Source organism: Microcebus murinus, chromosome 23, assembly GCF_040939455.1.
Source record: "Microcebus murinus isolate Inina chromosome 23, M.murinus_Inina_mat1.0, whole genome shotgun sequence".
Lineage (NCBI taxonomy): Eukaryota > Metazoa > Chordata > Mammalia > Primates > Cheirogaleidae > Microcebus > Microcebus murinus.
The window spans coordinates 7,228,937-7,247,199 of record NC_134126.1 but is presented as its reverse complement, the minus strand read 5'-3'; the positions used below and the strand labels follow the sequence as shown (position 1 = coordinate 7,247,199).

Here is an 18,263-nt window from a genome sequence, read left to right as displayed (position 1 = left end):
TGAGCACAGACATTCTGTATGGATCCAGAGTTTTTACTTTTGATTTAACCACCTCAATATTAAACTAAAATTAAAAAGTTGGCAAAAATACTATAGGAAAAATTATACTACCTTATCAAATAATTTTTAAAAATGAATAAAAAATCTATCTTTATTAAGAATGGAATAATATTTTAAAGATTTAATTAAAGTTTTAATACAATTTCAAACTAAATGGAATTTCATGCAGTGTTTAAAAGCTGCATGAAAGAATTGTGAAACAAAATAGTGTAGATAATTTTTAAGATGTAGAAAAAAGTGGTGAAACTTGATCCATCAAGAATACTATAAAGTTATAGCATTTAAGCGTAATAATACTAACTCAAGGATACATACATACTTCAAATATTGAAAAGGAAATTACATACCCTGAAACAGATTTACATATATATGGAAACTTGATTCATTTCTAAAACAGCATTATTAATTATAAGTTACTGGGTGAGTTTTAAGTAATTCATTAATTCAATCTTGCTGAAGCAATTGTTGGTCCATATGAAAATTTAATTGAAATTCACACTTTACACCAAACTCAACTATAAATTCCAGGTGGATTGAAGAAACTAAAAAGAAAAAACTAAAATTAGAAGGAAAAGTACAAGACTATATTTTTGACCCTGGGGGAGCTAGGGATTTTCTTGGGTATATCATAAAGAATCCTAATTTTAAAAAGTTATGAGTTTATGTATAAAAATTAAATTATTCTGCATAATAAAAGATATCATAACTATAATAAAAATAAAAGTCAAGACACAATTTCAGTGCAGCTGTTTGCAATGATAGCTACCAAAAAAGAAATATTACCTAAAATATTAAGGATTCCTTATAAATAATAAAAAAATAATAAATGATCAAAGCATATAGCAATTCACAGCTATATCTGGGAAGAAGAAATGCAATGTAAATACAACATAAACAGGAAGCTTTACCTCTCCAGTAATTAGAGAGATAAATTTAAAGAGCAATAAATTGCCACTATACATCTGTTATATAGACAAAATTAAAATCTGACAATAACAAGAAAATAAGAAACAAAAGAACTTAGAGTCCAAAAAGCAAATACAACCACCTTCAAAAAATATCTCATAAAAAATCTAAAAATTTTGAGGGGAAAAGGCAAGTAGATGGAAGAAAAAATATCATATGCACCATGATGCTATTTCTGTAATATCGAAAACATGCAACACAGTACTATGCATAGTATGGATACAGAAATATGTCTTAGGCTCATGAAACATATATAAAAAGATAAACATAAAAGTAATGCTGCTATTTATCATCTGGGAAAGGATGAAGGTACATGGTATTGGGCAGGGGTATGCACGCAGTAGGTTTCAACACCATCTGTAATACATGACATGAAGATTTAATAGAGCTGATGGTGGTGAGTAAATATGTTTTCAAGATATTGATCTTTATATATGTATGTATTCATGTTAAATATTTGTTAAATATAAATACATTTTAAAGGAAGCCATCATTTTATTAATTCAATCAAATTATTGAGCCCTCAATTTGTTCCGATTATGTCTTAAGTGCTAGAGATAAAGAAGTGTATACAACAGCCACTGTTTGCTCTGTACAGTAACATGTGTGACTCAGGAGAGGAGGGTGTGTGGAGGGAGGGTGAGGAGATAACCTGTTAAAAGCAACAAATATATACTAAATTACATAGCCAGTGAAAAGAAAACCTAGCACTCAGATAAGAAGGTAGAGTGTAAGGAAGAGTGTTGCAGCCGGAAGAAGGCCTTGCTGGGGAGTAAAGGGCAGGCCCAGGGGCGACGGTTTCCATAAAGAGAACAGCAATTGCCGCGGTTCCCAGAAGGATGTGTTTACAGTATGCAAAAAACAGAAACTTGATAAAGGCCAATGTGGCCTGAATGATCACATGCCACGTTTTAGAAATTATATCCAAAATGTAAAAATATCATTGTGAATGGACAAGCATTTTAATTTTTGTTGACAATAAATAATAGAAACATCAAATACACAGCTTATTTTAACCATGACTTTTATTTTGTGAACTTTGGTATTTTATTTTCCCCAAAATCAAATAAAAAATATTTTATTGTATTTCCACTGTATTTTTATGTGATATATAAGTCGGCAAAACTTTACACAAAAAGGTACTGCTGAAATCCAGTATGTTAGCTGCCCAGCTGAATTTTTCTATAAAATGTAATTAATATGTGCAGAAAATTCTAAACAAAATCGTCAAAACTTAGTTTATGTCCATGTATTTTAATGAAATAGACTGGTACTGAATTTTTTTTTTATTTTCATGTAAATGTATTCTAATTCATACTTGTGCTGCAGAATGTGAAGTGTGCTTTAAGCACATAAGGAAGCATCGAGAATGGTTTCCAGAAGAGACTGATATTGAGATGTAAACACACATTACTCTTTTGATCTCTTTGGGATCTGGAGAGCTGCAAATTTTGAGGCAAGTCAGAACTATAATTTGAGCATTGAGAAAAAAAGATGGGATGGAATAAAACAGAAGATTAAAAATTTAAAGGGACACAACCATAATAACAGCACATCAAAAAATCTTACTGATAAAAGCAATTTAACATAAAGCTTATGCAGAAAATACTTCTCTAATAATAAAAAAAGAAATACATAAAGCTCTTGGTCAGAAACATTAGAATTTCTGGAAAATGCACAAAAATATTCTATCTATGTATCTATTTCTCTAAACAGAGAAAAAAGAGACAAAAATGTATATATACACACACACCTATATCAAAATATTTCAAAATAGTGTTTGTCTCTGTTGTCTGTATCCTATCTCCTTTGACTGATGAACTGTGGCAAATCCTTGGTGTTAAACTGACCTGTGTTTGATTCTTGACTCCATTTTAAATAGAAATATTTTAATTAGAAATGTATTATATTCCTGTGGCATCCATAACAAATTACAACACGTTTTGTAACAAATTAACACAAACATAAATGTATTCTCTTGTTGCTTTGGAGGGAATACATCTAAATTTTTTCTCACTGGGCCATAATTAAGATGTGGGTAAGGCCATAGTCCCTCTGAAGGCTCTTTGGGAGAATCTATTTTTTGTCTTTTCAGCTCAGCTTCTCCTGGCTGTGGTGATCCTTGGCTTCTGACTGCATCATTCCAAGCTCTGTCCCTGCCTTTACATCACCTTCTCCTCCTCTGTCTATTCAATATCCCCCTGCCTCTCTCACAGAACACTTGTGATTGCATTTAGGGCCCATCTGAATAATTGTGCCATCTCAAGCTCATTAATTTAATGACATCCGCAGAGTTCTGGATTGTTAATTTAATCATATCTGCGAAGTACCATTTGTCCTTATAAGCTAATATTTACAGGTTCCAGCAATTAAGACATGATATCTTTGAGACTATTTTTTTTGCCTACTATAGCAAGAAAGAGGAAATCTCTCAAACTAGTAAAAACAAGTTAATAAAAGATACAAAATATTTCAAATCCACCAAAATTGGCAGAGGAAATTTTGTATCTTATGGAGTATACAGGAAGACTGGGTCCAGAAAAAGTGATTCAAATAGTATCATCAGAGAGATAACTCTGTGTAGAGGGGACTCTGTCTACTCTCCCTTCCAGATGAGAAAGCATGGTCCATGTTGTTTCTTTCCTTATTGAAAGAAAAAAACAACAACAAAAAATCAAATATGCTGTAACAATTCCCAGCCACCTGATATAAGCATGTTGGTTGCCTCATTCTCATTTGGTGAAATTGGGACATAATTCAAGCCAAAATAAAACAATGTCATCATTGGGAGCCTGCCTTAAGTCACAGGGGTTCTCCTGTGATCAGAGGTAGATTCACTGTACCTAAATCACAGTCAAAAATAAGAGAGATTAATTTGGCTCAAAGCAAAACCCACGTGTTATCAGTGGGAAAAGAGTACTGAGAAGTGGGGTGTTGCTTTAACAAATACTTAAAAATTCAGACACAGCTTTGAAACTGGGTAATTGGTAGAGGCCAGAATAGTTTAGTGGTGCATGATAGAAAAAGCCGTCATTGCCCTGGGCAAACTAAGTGCTCTTTTGTTGAGAGCTGAGAAAGAAAAGAGGAGAGGTATGTAGAAAGCCTGACTCTTCTTAGAGAATACCTACTTATTTTAAATGAAATGTTGGTGGAAATATGGATGATAAAAGCCATTTGGATTAAGTTACAGATAATATGAGGAATATATTATTGGAAACTAGAGGAAAGGCCAACCTTGGTAGAATCATGTTCACATTCTAGCATTTTGTGGGAAATAGAACTGTTGAGGGATATAATTAGATATTTGACCGAGGAAATTTTTGAGTGAAGTGTTGAAGGAGTGGCTTAGTTTCTCATACAATGCATAGTAAAATGCAAGTAGAAGAAATGACTTAAAGATGAAATTGTTCATCAGAAAGGAAGCAGAACTTATTGAAAAATTCTCAGCCTGTCCATATTGCAAAAAATGAGAAAGCCCATTTGGGAGAGAACACTAAGACTGTGGCTGAACAATCACTTGACAAGGAGATTAGTCAGCTATCCCAACAGAAGCCTGGAGCTATCCATCAAGGCTTTGGGTAGATTAATATGTACTACCCATCTCAACAGAAGTCAGGAGCTACTGTTCAAAAAAATAGAAGAATGCAAAGGAAGGCCCAGCCATGCCTGCAGAGCCTAGTTGCATAGTGCATTGTAGGATCCTCTCTGAAGTTGCACTCCTTAGACGCCAGGTCTAGCTCTTGTGGCCACAGGTATGGGAAAGGTCAGTGGTGGCCCCCCTGGGGGACATAAGCAGCAAACTTTGGCAGAGTCTCTGTGGTGCGGAAAGGTACTTGTGTGTACAGGGCAGAGCCCTAGGGCATGTTTGCCTCCCCCTAGATTTAGCAGGATAGGACCAAGCATCTGGGAAGCCGTGGGGGTGGGGCCCAGCCAGAGAGCCATTCTAGGGCCATCTAGCCAAGTCATGAAGGTGGGGCCACCCAAAGCCATGGGGTTAGGGCTGCCTAGAGCTTTGGGGGCCCAACGGCTACCAAGCAAAGCTATGGAATCAGGATCCCCACTCCAGAGGGTCTGGAAAGTCAGACCTCCAAGCCCTGAGTCCAGAAGGTAAGAACTCTACCCCAGAGGGACTGAGGACAGAGGATCAAGACAAAGAGGATTAGTCTTCAACCTTAAGATCTAATGAAATGTGTGTTTTGGACTTGCTTAGGACCTGTTACTTCTTTCTCATTTCCTATTTCACCCTTTTGGAATAAGAATGTCTGTCCTATGTTTGTCACACCATTGTATTTTGGAAGCATATAACTTGTTTGATTTCACAAGTTCACAAGTGAAGAGATATTTGCCTCAGGATAAATTGTACCTTGAGTCTCACTCATATGATTTAACAGATATTTAGACGACACTTAGACTTTTGAGTTGATGGTGTCTGAGAAGGACATGAATTGAGAGGGTAGTCAGAGGCAGAATACTATAGACTGAATGTTTGTGTCCTCCCACCTCCAACCCATATGTTGAAATCTTAGCTCCAATTTCATGGTATTTAGAGGTGGTTCCTTTGGGAGATGATTAGCTTATGAGGGTGAAGCCCTAATGGATAGGATCAGTTCCCTTATGAAAGAGACTCCCAGAGAGCTCATCTGCCGCATGTGCTATGTGAGGCCACAGGGAAAAGGCAGCCACCAGGGGACCAGGAAGCCAGCCCTCACCAGATGCAGAATCCACCAGTACCTCATCTGGGTCTTTCTAGTCTCCAAAACTGTGATACACACACACACACACACACACACATACATACACACACACACATATACATACACACACATACACACACATATGTATATGTTTTTAAAAACTACCCCGTCTATAGTAGCCTGTTGCAACCACTTAAACAGACTAACACAGCTGCCAACCATTAGAGTAATCAAGTGATCCAGTCACTAAACCATTAACCATTAGTTTCTTTTTCTATAGTGTGGTCTATTAGTCATTGACCCATCCTTATTGATGAGAAATCTGCCAGCAAGGGAATTATTACTGCCTTACTATAAGACACTGCTCCTTAAAATTATTAATGAAGACTCCAAAATAAACTGATAAGAAATTTATTTTATATACAGAAAGACAGTCAATATTGTACATTAGATTCTCCTCTTCAGTATTAGAAAACACATACAATTAAATTTATATTTTTTCTGACTAGAACTAGAATCTTGTCTAGCTGACCAGATGACTTAGAATAGTGGTAGTTACCTCTGTAAGTAGCTTTTTGAAATTTGTGTTTAATTTATTCAACTGAGCTTCTGGAGATACCTTTGGCTAAAAATACAGGTATAATTATCCTACCTTGATTTCAGAAGCAGTACTCAACAAACCCTGTGCCTTTCATATTTATGCTATATAATTTGAAGTGCGCCTCAAGTTTTATTCAAAGGTATAGAGAGTATGATATAAATGAAGAGAATAATATAAAGATATAAAAAAAACACAAGTCTTTTCTCTCTTAAGATAGTGAGTAATGATTATTAAGCTTTATTTTTTAAAGAGGTGTTTTTAATAGTTCCATACAGTTTCTTAAATATAAAGTTAGGGGTATTATTAATAGGGATATTAATCATTACATAATTTAAATAGAATAATCTATTAATTCATTCAAAAACATGTTGAATGGCACTGCATATCTAGGCACTGTGCTAAATGCTAGAGAAACAAGTTTTCTGATTTTCGAATAGATAGCTACTTCAGCTTAGATGGTTATATTACTGTATCTCAAATGATAATTAAACAGATGAAGATAAGCATAAAGGAGACCATTGAAATTGGAAACAAGGACTTAGACATAGTCACATTACACAAATATTAGGAAGATTCAAACAAATTGAAGGCAGCAAGGGTGAATTAATGTCTCTTTTTTCTGAAACAATATACAGTTTCACAACTAGTAAATAATGATAGTAACTAATATTTACTGGTTATATTTTAAGTTCTTACATGTATTAGTTGATGCAACAGGGCATCCCTGTTTTCCAAATGCAAAAACTGAGGCACACAGAGGCTAAGGAACTTGTCTATGGTCACATGACCAGTAAACAGCTAAGGTTTGGATACAATCTCAAAGAGTTGAATCCAAAAGTGCCCATTTTTAATCATTGTGGTATATTCCTTAAATGTTTTATAAAGGAAACATAATAGTCATGAATGATGTAAAGTTAAGGACTTATCACAGGGAACAATTATAGTTTATACTTTAAGCAATTATGGAAGCTTGTAAATAACTCTGTTGAATGCTGTTATATCTGACCATTACCTATGGTGTTGGGCCTTACATCTCTACAGATCAGTAGAACTCATTAGACAGAATGAAAATTTGAATGTCAAGGAGGGGAAGGTGAGGTCAACCTGGAACCCAGAAGAACAAATTGAGATCCACATCATCTCTCATTGTCTTCAATATTGACTAAGTGGGGAACCAGCAGAAGGAGCTGGCTGTCTTCACTGTGGAGTTCCTTATGTTTTGGACTTAGGACTCAGAATTTGAGGCAAAAGATCTGGTGAGATCTAGGAAAACTGAGATACCGGTTGCTACCACATGCCAACAATGTAAGCTGGCCTGGAAGTGTGTGCCAACAATGTGTGTGATTTACAATTGTGCCTGGTATCTCACGTCAACCTTGAAAACATAATGGATGCTAATGCACTTTTGCCTCTTAAATTTCACCATATAACCTGTAAGTAGGATAGATCCTGGAGGAAGCCCAATGATGACACTTATTTTTTTTTCCTTTTTTTTATTTCGGCATATTATGGGGGTACAGATTTTAAGGTTTCAATAAATGCCCATTTCCCTCCCTCCCCCCAAAAGTCTGAGTCTCCATCATGACCATCCCCCAGATGGTGCACATCTCACTCATTAGGTATGTATATACCCGCCCCCCTCCCACCTGCCCAATACCCTATTACTGTAGTACCTATGTGTCCACTTAGGTGCTACTCAGTTAATACCAGTTTGCTGGAGAATATATCTGTTTCTTGTTTTTCCATTCTTGGGATACTTCACTTAGTAGTATGGGTTCCAGCTCTAACCAGGAAAATATAAGATGTGCTATATCACTATTGTTTCTTAGAGCTGAATAGTACTCCATGGTATACATATACCACATTTTATTAATCCATTCTTGGATTGATGGGCACTTGGGCTGTTTCCACAGAAATAAGTATAAACCATATTGGACATTTTTGGAGTATTTCCATTAGAATCCCTAAACCAAAGCAGACTATTAGCATTTGAAACCCACTACCTTCAGAGGCTACAGGCACCAGCAATCTACCACCCATAGTAAGAAAATATTCCCAATAATAAACCAGCTGACAGAGTGGGCCTCACCAACACTTCCTCCCTACTTTCATTGAGTAGGGTTCTTTCATCATTTTGCCTGCATCCTTGCATAAGATCAGTAATAGACACATGGTCGTATCTAAATTTTCAGGTCAGGTCAAAAAGAAAATTTCTTTAAGAGAAGTGGCCCTATATTCAGCTGCTTCACTAAACAGAAGATACTATAAAAAATAAGTTCCACAGCACTGGCATTGAAGATCACAGAACTAGTTTTTTAAAAGTCGATTGCCTAGACTTTCATTTTATTTTATTTTTTATAGTGACTTGTGATTCTATTTTTTTCAGAATATTACAAATGCTTTGCTCACATAAATTGCCTTTGCACTGCTGAATTCAAGGCTACAAGTGTGCCCATCCCCCAGACAGCATGCACCCCACCTATTAGGTGTGAATTTACTCATCCTTCCTCCCCCTTCCCACCTACCCAATCCCAAGTGAATTTTACTTTTACATGTGCATGTAAGTGTTGATCAATTAGTCCCAATTTAAGGGTGAGTACGTGTGGTGTTGGTTTTTCCATTCTCGTGATACTTCACTTAATAGAATGGCCTCCGGTTCCATCTATATTAGTACAAAAGGTTCATCATTTCTTAAGTCTGAATAGTACTCCATGGTATACATATACCACATTTTATTAATCCACTCATGTATTAATTTGTATCTTTGCAGTTGTGAATTGTGCTGCTATAAACATGTGAGTGCAGATATCTTTTTTATAACATGTGTCTTTTTCCTTTGAGTAAATACCCAGTCCTGGGATTCCTAGATCAAACAGTGGTTTTACTTTTAGTTCTTTGCCGTACCTCTTTCCACAGAGGTCGGACTAGTTTGCAGTCCCACCAGTAGTGTATGAGTAGAAGTGAAGATATGGAGAGCCATATCTTCACTGACATTTGTTATTTTAATACTTCTTGACAAAAGCCATTCTCACTGCAGTTAAGTGGTATCTCATTGTGGTTTTAATTTGAATTTCCCTGATGATTCGAGATGTTGAACAATTAGACAAGTAAAGGAAGTCAAGGGCATCCAAATGGGGGCAAAAGAAGTCACATTATTGTTCTTTGCTGATGACATGATCTTATATCTAGAAAACCCCAAAGATTCTGCTAAGAGACTACTGGAATTGACACATAATTCAGCAAAGTTTCAGGTTACTAAATCAATGTAAACAAATCAGTAGCATTAATGTATGCCAACAACAGTCAAGCTGAGAACCAAATCAAAGAGTCAATATCTTTCACAATAGCAACAAAGAAAAAAAAAGTACCTAGGAATATATTTAACTGAGGAGGTGAAAGACCTCTACAGGGAGAACTACGAAACACTAAGGAAGAAAATAGCAGAGGACACAAACAGATGGAAAAACTTACCTTGCTCATGGATCAACACAGTCAACATTGTTAAAATGTTTATACTTCCAAAGTCATCTACAGATTCAATGTGATCCCTATTAAAATACCAACATCACCTTTTGTAGATCTAGAAAAAATAACTGCTTTGTTCAGAACCAGAGAAGAGCTTGTATAATCAAAGCAACCTTAAGCAAAATAACAAATTAGGAGGCATCACTTTATTAATACCAGACAGACTTCAAGCTATACTACAAGTGTGTAGTAAACAAAACAGAATGATACAGGCACAAGAACAGAAACACAGACCAGTGGAATGCAACAGAGAACCCAGATATAAAACCACCCTCATACAGCCATCTGATCTTTGACAAAGCAAACAAAAACATACACTGGGGAAAAGAATCCTTATTCAATAAATGGTGCTGGGAAAATTAGATAGCCACATGTAAAGGACTGAAACAAGATCCACACCTCTTACCTGTCACAAGAATCAAGTCATGATGGATAACAGACTTAAACCTAAGGCATGAAAGTATAAGAATTCTAGAAGAAAATGTTGGAAAATATCTTATAGACATGGGCCTATGCAAAGAATTTATGAAGATGACTCCAAAGACAATCACAACAGCAACAAAAATAAATAAATGGGACCTGATCAAATTAAAAAGCTTCTGATGGGGAAGGAAACAAGACAACCTACAGAATGGGAGAACATATTTATATGCTACACATCCAATAATGGGCTGGTAATGAGAATCTATAAAGAACTCAGGCAAATCAGCAAGAAAAAAATCAAACAACCCTATTAAAAAGTGGGCAAAAGACATGGACAGAAACTTTTGAAAAGAAGACAGACTAATGGTCAATAAACATATGGTCAATAAACTAATGGTCAATAAACTAATGGTCAATAAAAGAAGATAGACTAATGGTCAATAAACATACAGTCAATAAACATATAAAATACTCAGACTTTCATTTTAAATATGAACAGACTATTCTATAGAAACATAATTGAGCACAGTTAAACAATTTTTTAGAAATCTCCATTAATTCTGAAGTTCATCACAGCAAACTAATTATCTCTTTACATTGACTATTTTAAAACAAAACAGTCTAGAAAAGCAAGACACCTAAGGGCAAAAGAAGATTTAAAAATCTGCCTTCCATATGGAGAATTTTGAGGATGGTTTAGATGGGTTTTCATAGAAGTACTACCTTAAAATGGTTACATTTTCCATAACCTCCAAAAATAACTTTTCTGTTTTTCTAGCTTTCCCTAACAATATTCTCACTGTCTTCTACCTCTGCTCACTGCCAAGTCCCAAGGTCAAAGTCAGTGGTTTTAGTATTCTGAACCAGCACTCAGCCAATCCTGAATAGCAGAGCTGCTTAGCCCACCTCCCACAGCTGAACACAGAAATGAAAAAGCCCTGTGTCAAAACCAGATGAATTGTACAGTCTAAGTTGGCCTAAATTACAAACCCGAGAATTGTGAGCTAATTAAATAATTGTTTGAAGTCATTAAGTTTTGGGAGAAATAGTGGGAGGATATATTTGAAAAAAAAATGGGGACTTAATTGTTCTTCCTTCAACAAATTTTGAGAAATTACTCTGTTCTTTTAAGAAATAATCATATCTTCAAAGTCTTTATCTTTACCAATTCTTTTATTTTTAAAATTCTGAAAATATGTTTTACTTTTTGAATTCATGTAAACTTCATCAGTGGACATAACAATCTTGAGGCTGTCTTAGTGTACATGCATGAGAGAGACTATGTGTGTGTGTGTGTGTGTGTGTGTGTGTGTTGAGAATTTACAACTTATTAAAAAACATACAAGATATTTCTTAATTAAATATAGCCATGGGGTAGAGTTAAGAATATAACATAAAATCTTCTCATTCTTCTGGGGATTTCATATAATGTAATTTTTATTTAGTTTACTTCCCCAAAGCTACATTTTAAATAAGGGAACTACTCTTGAATATTAAATATACAAACTTTAAGTAATGCTATTTTTATTAAAAAATAGAGTCTCACATATTTTAATTACTAAGATCCAGAATATATGCAGGTATATAAAAATATACATTGCCTTGTTTTTTGACTTTAACTTTTATTCTTTCTTTCTTTATTGTTATTTTCTCAGTTAAACTTGCTGCTTTTTATCTTGGGACTGCTCCACTACCATAGGGCAAGATATTGGTTTCAAAACGTGTCACCAAATAGCACAGAGATATATAACCGAGTCCAGGGGACCTGAGCCCGGCCAGTATTACCCAGCTCCTACCTCAGGACTTAGGACTCTATAATAGTAATTCTTCAGAAAAAGTTATTTTAAATCATTAAGATGGAACTTTTTTAGAAGTAGAATATTGAACTTATTAGGCTTAACAACTAAGATTTATAGGTAAAGATTTTATTGAAAACAAACCTTTAAAACTGCTTTCCCAGTTTCCACAATCTCAGTTAATGTCACCATTTCCACTGAGACACTCTTTCCTCTGTTACTCACCCTTCAACCCTGTAACCATCATACCTACAAATTCTGTTTGTTCTATACCCAATATTTGTGCCATACAGTTTTAGCTATCAGTATCTCTAATGCTGCCACATGCCATATTTAATCTTTTGGAAATCTAGTCTTTTACTTCTAAATATATGCATAACCCAACTGCTGTTCCTCACTCCCAATACTATCCCACTGTTCACGCCACTGGCATTCCTACCCGTACTGTACAGGAAGTTTGGCAGTGGTTTTCCATGATTTTATAATTAATACTCTATATTCAATTTATAGCATAGTGGTCAAATTGATACACTTATATCATAAATCAGATTATGTCTGCTTTTCCAAATGCCCCATGGCTTCCCATATCAAGTGTAGTAGTCACAAATACTAGATAATGATAGAAGCATATCATTACAAGAAAAAAGAATGATAGATCTGTAATTAATAAGTTAAATATAAACTACTTTTATAGCTCCATATACAGACATAGATATTAATATAGATATAGATGACTCTCCCTATAATTAGAAACCTTCCCAGATTTGTAATGAAATATCAGAGTGATTTGCTGACTCATACATATTGTAGATGAGATAGCAACATCAAACTGATACACAGTTGGGGCGTGTATGTGTATCTCCGTGTTAATATGTTTATATTAACTATACGATTCTTTCTTAGGTGGAAATACTGTAAGTGAATCATATCAAAGCAGGCCAACCAGATGTTCTTGTTGGTAGGCAGGAATGGTAATGAAAGGGCAGAAAATTCTTCTTCATGTCATCCACCACATGAGATGAAATTCTATAGGGCCCTTAGGGTTCTGAAAAACACTTAAGAAATCCATTAAAGTGCCATGAATAACCATACTGTATGGTGAGTATATCCACTGGGGAATAAAATGATCTACAGTATTTGATGCTCAAAAGGAAACATCTCTGAGGTTCATACAAATCCTAGTACCAGTCTATACATTACCTCTACACCATCATTATAGCTGAGAACAAAATTATCAGTATCTTAAAGAATTTTTGCCCTTTAAAATTATTTTTGCCCTTTAAATTATATTTGAATTCAAAATTGCGTCACATAACTTCTCTGTATAAATACATTAGAATGGGCTGAGGAAGGGGATATGAACAGTGTATACAGTGGGATTTATCCTTGGCTTTTAGCTTTCTTAAGAATGGTCCTGGCTATTAACTTTTTATGGTATTAAGACATTGGAAATATTTTTAAAAAGTGCAGTTTCACAGTCTCTCTCACAACACTTTCCACATATACTCTTTTAGTGTTAGGTAGAAGGGGTGTGGTGTAACAAGGGTGGGAACATGCCTGCTTTAGCTTGTAGCGACAGTTCTCTGATCATTTGACAAATCCTGGCCTAGGCAGTTGCAATTTAACAAGTGGAGTAGTAAATGTAGAAGATTCCTTTGAAAAGTGCAATCCCTGTAGAGCAGGATTTGTAAGAATCTGAAGGAAATTTACATTTCAACACATTGTTCATTTCTACTTCCCACAGAGGACTCTCACAGAACAATTGCATGTTGTAGAGTTCCTTGCTGTAGTTTGAGGCACTGGCAAGAGCCCTGCTGCTGAGTCACATTACCAGAATATTTTGAAAGGACATTCACACAGATCAAAGTCACTTTGTTAAATAAGACTTTACAATTTGTTGATGTGAGAAAAAATAGAAACTTTAAGTTTAGTAAATCATAGCTCCACAGCTTCATAAATTTCAATTTTTATTTTTATGCTTTATAGCAGTAGTCCCCAACCATTTTGGCCCCAGGGACCAGTTTCATGGAAGATAATTTTTCCACCAACAGGGGGGCTGAGGGAAGATGGTTTCAGGATGATTCAAGTGCATTACATTTTCTGTGCATTTTTTTCTCTGCTAATGACAACCTATATTTGCAGCTGCTCCCCAGCACTAGCATCACCGCCCCAGCTCCCCCTCAGATCATCAGGCCTTAGATTCTCATAGGGAACGTGCGGCCTGGATCCCTCACATGTGCAGTTTACAGTAGGGTTGTTCGTGTTCCCATGAGAATCTAATGCTGTCGCTGATCTGACAGGAGGTGGAGTTTATGCAGTGATACGAGTGATGGGAGTGGCTGTAAATACAGATGAAGCTTCAGCTCACTAGCAGCCGCTCACCTCCTGCTGTGCAGCTCTGTTCCTAGTAGGCCATGGGCCCATACCTGTCTGAGGCCCAGGGGTTGGGGACTGCAGCTTTACATGGTCATTTGGGAACACCTTTTTTCTTTCCTTAATATGAAACATAGATGTAAGATCTTTGTATATGAATACTAGCAGTGCAATAATGTCCTGAGAATTGCATATATACAGATATTGTACTTTCTAAAATGTACACTTCAAGGTTAAATTATGGGCAATCTCTAAAAATTATACTTTATTATTTGCTGATGCTGAGTATCTCTTAACATTCAAAATAATTGTATTTTTTATGGAAAAAAATGTTTGAACACTGAAAAATTTATTCTCTGTGAAAAATCTTGTATAAGTTAATTTGTAGTGTAACAATTGCTATATTTTCCCAAACTCAATGACTTATAAATTTCCTCTCAGTAGAGTTAACATGTGACTTACGTTCTTTAACTATTTTCATTTCTTAATTTGTTTGCCTATAAAAACATATAATTTTCATTAGAGAAATTATCTGCTCTAAAACATCAAGCAAATGTTTCAAATATACTCAATCTAAGTGTACTATAACCTAATCCTATCATTTTAGAACATTAGAGCTGAAAAAGTACAAAGAAAGTAACTAGTATGACTCCTACAAATGCAAAATTCCTCCAAACACTTCAGATATTTTTTCAGCTTCTATTTCAACCTTTAAATGATGCAGAGATAACTGGACAATGAGACACCTTATTACATTTTTTTGTCACTATAGTTTCAAAAATCTTCCTTATATTTAACTAAAACCATCGCTCTTTTCTACTCGTTGCTCCTAGACTGCTATAGAATCATGAAATTGTTCCAAATGTGATGAAAATATGTGTCCACAAAAAGAACTGTACAGAATATTCACAGCAGCTTTATACATAATAGCTACATCCTAGAAACAACCCAAACACCCACAAACAACACATGGATTAATTTTTTGTGTAATAATCATACAATGGAATACTACTCAGCAATACAAATAAGTGAACCACTCCTAAATGAAACAATATGAGTGAATCAGAAAAATATTATACTGAATAAGAAATATCAGGCACAGAAATACATACTGTATTTTTTCATTAACATGAAAGGAGAATAGTGGTGATAGAAGTAAGAAAATGCTTAGTTCAGGGGCTGGGGAGAAACTACTAGAAAAGGCACAATAATGTTCTGGGATGTGGAAATATTTTATATCTTTACTTGGGTTTGGGGTATGTGTGTATGTCCTGATATCAAAACTAGCAACTACATGCTTCAGATCATTACATTTTATTATATGTAAATTGTATTCAATAATGAAAATAAAAGTCTTAGAAGCTATAACATCATAATTATATTCATTGTTGTTCTCTTCTCTTTTTACAGGAATCACAAACATTCTTGGCATTTAGACCTAGCACCATAGTGTCACCATATTGAACAGGGGTGAGCTCTCATCAGCTTTACTAATTGAATATGACCCTGCCCTCTACACCAACACACACACACACACACACACACACACACACACACACACACACGAGTACGTGCGCTGACTGGAGTTTATTGTTACGAGAGCAAATCTATAATAGTGAGCCAGTTAAACCTCACGCCCAAATATGTGGGGTCAGAGCTGAGTGAATGGTTGAGTTTGTTTGTGTAATGGACTGTATTGTGGAAATGTATCCTTTAAAAGTATGTAGATTGTCTCTTGGGAATTGAAGAGAAGAGGAAGTTTTTTATAGAAAAAAATAGGAGACAAGAAAGAAAGGCCCAAAAAGATAAACAGATGAGAGATAAGGAAGAAATACTATTTAGATTCTTTCTTTGTTGTTCTTTATTCTTTTACTACATGTTGTTTTGATTAAAGACTTCAGAATTCAACTTGAAATTCAACTGCCTCTGTTTATATTGTTTCTTCATCTCAACAAACTCTAAATCCAATTGGTCTAAGCTGATGTATTTTACCTATACAACTGTTATTATAATATTAACTAATTATAGATTCATAAAGTTTTTGGAGAATGAAACAAGGCAATACATACACAATGCCTTGAAAATTGTCAATGTTCCTTATTACTGGGTCATAAGTAATTTATTACAATTATTAATATCATTATTATTTTCTGTGGTGAGTTTCTTCAATGGATTTTCATGGAAGCTACTATAGTAAAAGATGTTGTGCTGAGGATTAGAGGGAGCACATATAAAACTTAATAGCACTCCTGTTTTAAAGGGGCATATTTTTATGCATATCAATCAGTAAATATTATATTGGTGTATTTTCATTAATGTTTTGTATATATGATATATAGATATCATTGAAAGGATGAATAAAGTATTAAAAATCAGCAAGTATTTAATACAATCCTATGAGCACTAAATGTTTAATAAGTTCTCAAATCCACAGGTTCTTAAAGAAACATGCAATTGGAAACTACTATTATCAAACTACAATTGAATCTGGGTCCAGATTACTTCACTTGTTAACATAAATAAATTCAAAAAGAGATGAAAGATAATTTTTTTGGAACAACTCTTAAAATAGTCAAATGTATCTTGGTAACTGGTTCTCACAGCCTTAAAATGAAAAGGAAGGTTTTTGCATTAAGATTAAAAATTTGTCTGATATAAAGTGATAGTCCTCCAAAACGAATATATTGATCCTCTAAATACAGCTACTCAAAAAATATCTTGCATAGGTTAGATTCCATTTAAAATGCAGAACTTTTTATTTTTGTGAAATGTCTCATTTAAGTACTATGCAAACACAGTGTAATTTGGAATTATTTGTAAAATGCTTTAGCCCATCTGTTATGTACAACATTCTACATTTGGAGAAAAAGATTTTGGTGCATAACAGCTTTCTTCAACATAAGTTTAACAATTGACAAACAAAAACTTAATGATTCTTTGAGAAGAAATAATTTAAAATTTATGAAAACAAATTGAAATAAATGATAGACAGGGAGCCTCCCTCCCTTCACACAGCCGGGTTTGCTTTGGCAAAGAAGCCTTGAAATTGCTGTTGCAGCCTTCAAGGCACTGTCATGCACATTTGTTACCGGGATACATTTCCTTTCCAGTGTTGCTAGTGACACTCACATTGAAAGCTAGGGTGTGTGTGTGTGTGTGTGTGTGTGTGTGTGTGTGTGTGCGCGCGTGCGCGCGCGCTTGCGTGTTCAGTTGTACTGGGGCGCGTAGCTGCTCTAGCATACCACATTCATTTCTGCTTCAGTGGGGTACCTTATTATGTAAAAGCTTCAACTTTTTTTGAAAGCCTGTATGTCATTTATGTGATGAGTATATGATTTGAAAATATTTTCTCCCATCCCATAGGTTGCCTTTTCACTCTGTTGTTTCCTTTGCAGAGCAGAATCTTTTTAATTTGATGCAGTCCCACTTGTTCAAAATAGTCATTTTTTCATTGAATCAAAAATTGAGACCTCCTGGGATCGTGTCTGGAAAGTGGCTACTATCTTTGGAAATGAGAGGGAAAGCATGTCTAGCAGAGATTCCCATTCCATTCCCAGCTTACTCAGTAGCTGCCATTGGAAGACATTCTGCAACAGTGTAAAAACAAACAAACAAACAAACAGTGAAATGGTGGTTTCCATGGGTTGTAAGGTGTTAGAAATAGGGAAGTACTATTCAATGATATAAAATTTCAGTTAAGCAAGGTGAATAAGTTCTAGAGATGTGCTGTATAAAATTGTACCTATCATAAAATTGTACCAATATTTTACTGTAAACTTAAAATTTTGCTAGGAGGATGGATCTCATGTTGTGTTCTTACCAAAA

The 18,263-nt window shown here is 35.0% G+C and overlaps 1 non-coding gene across 1 annotated transcript; it reads left to right on the top strand.

The window, feature by feature from the left end:
- The first annotated feature begins 17,905 nt into the window (after positions 1-17,905).
- Positions 17,906-18,036, top strand: LOC142864037 (small nucleolar RNA SNORA7). Its single transcript, XR_012914633.1, has one exon. It is a non-coding gene; the product is annotated as a small nucleolar RNA SNORA7 (small nucleolar RNA).
- The last annotated feature ends 227 nt before the right edge of the window (positions 18,037-18,263 follow it).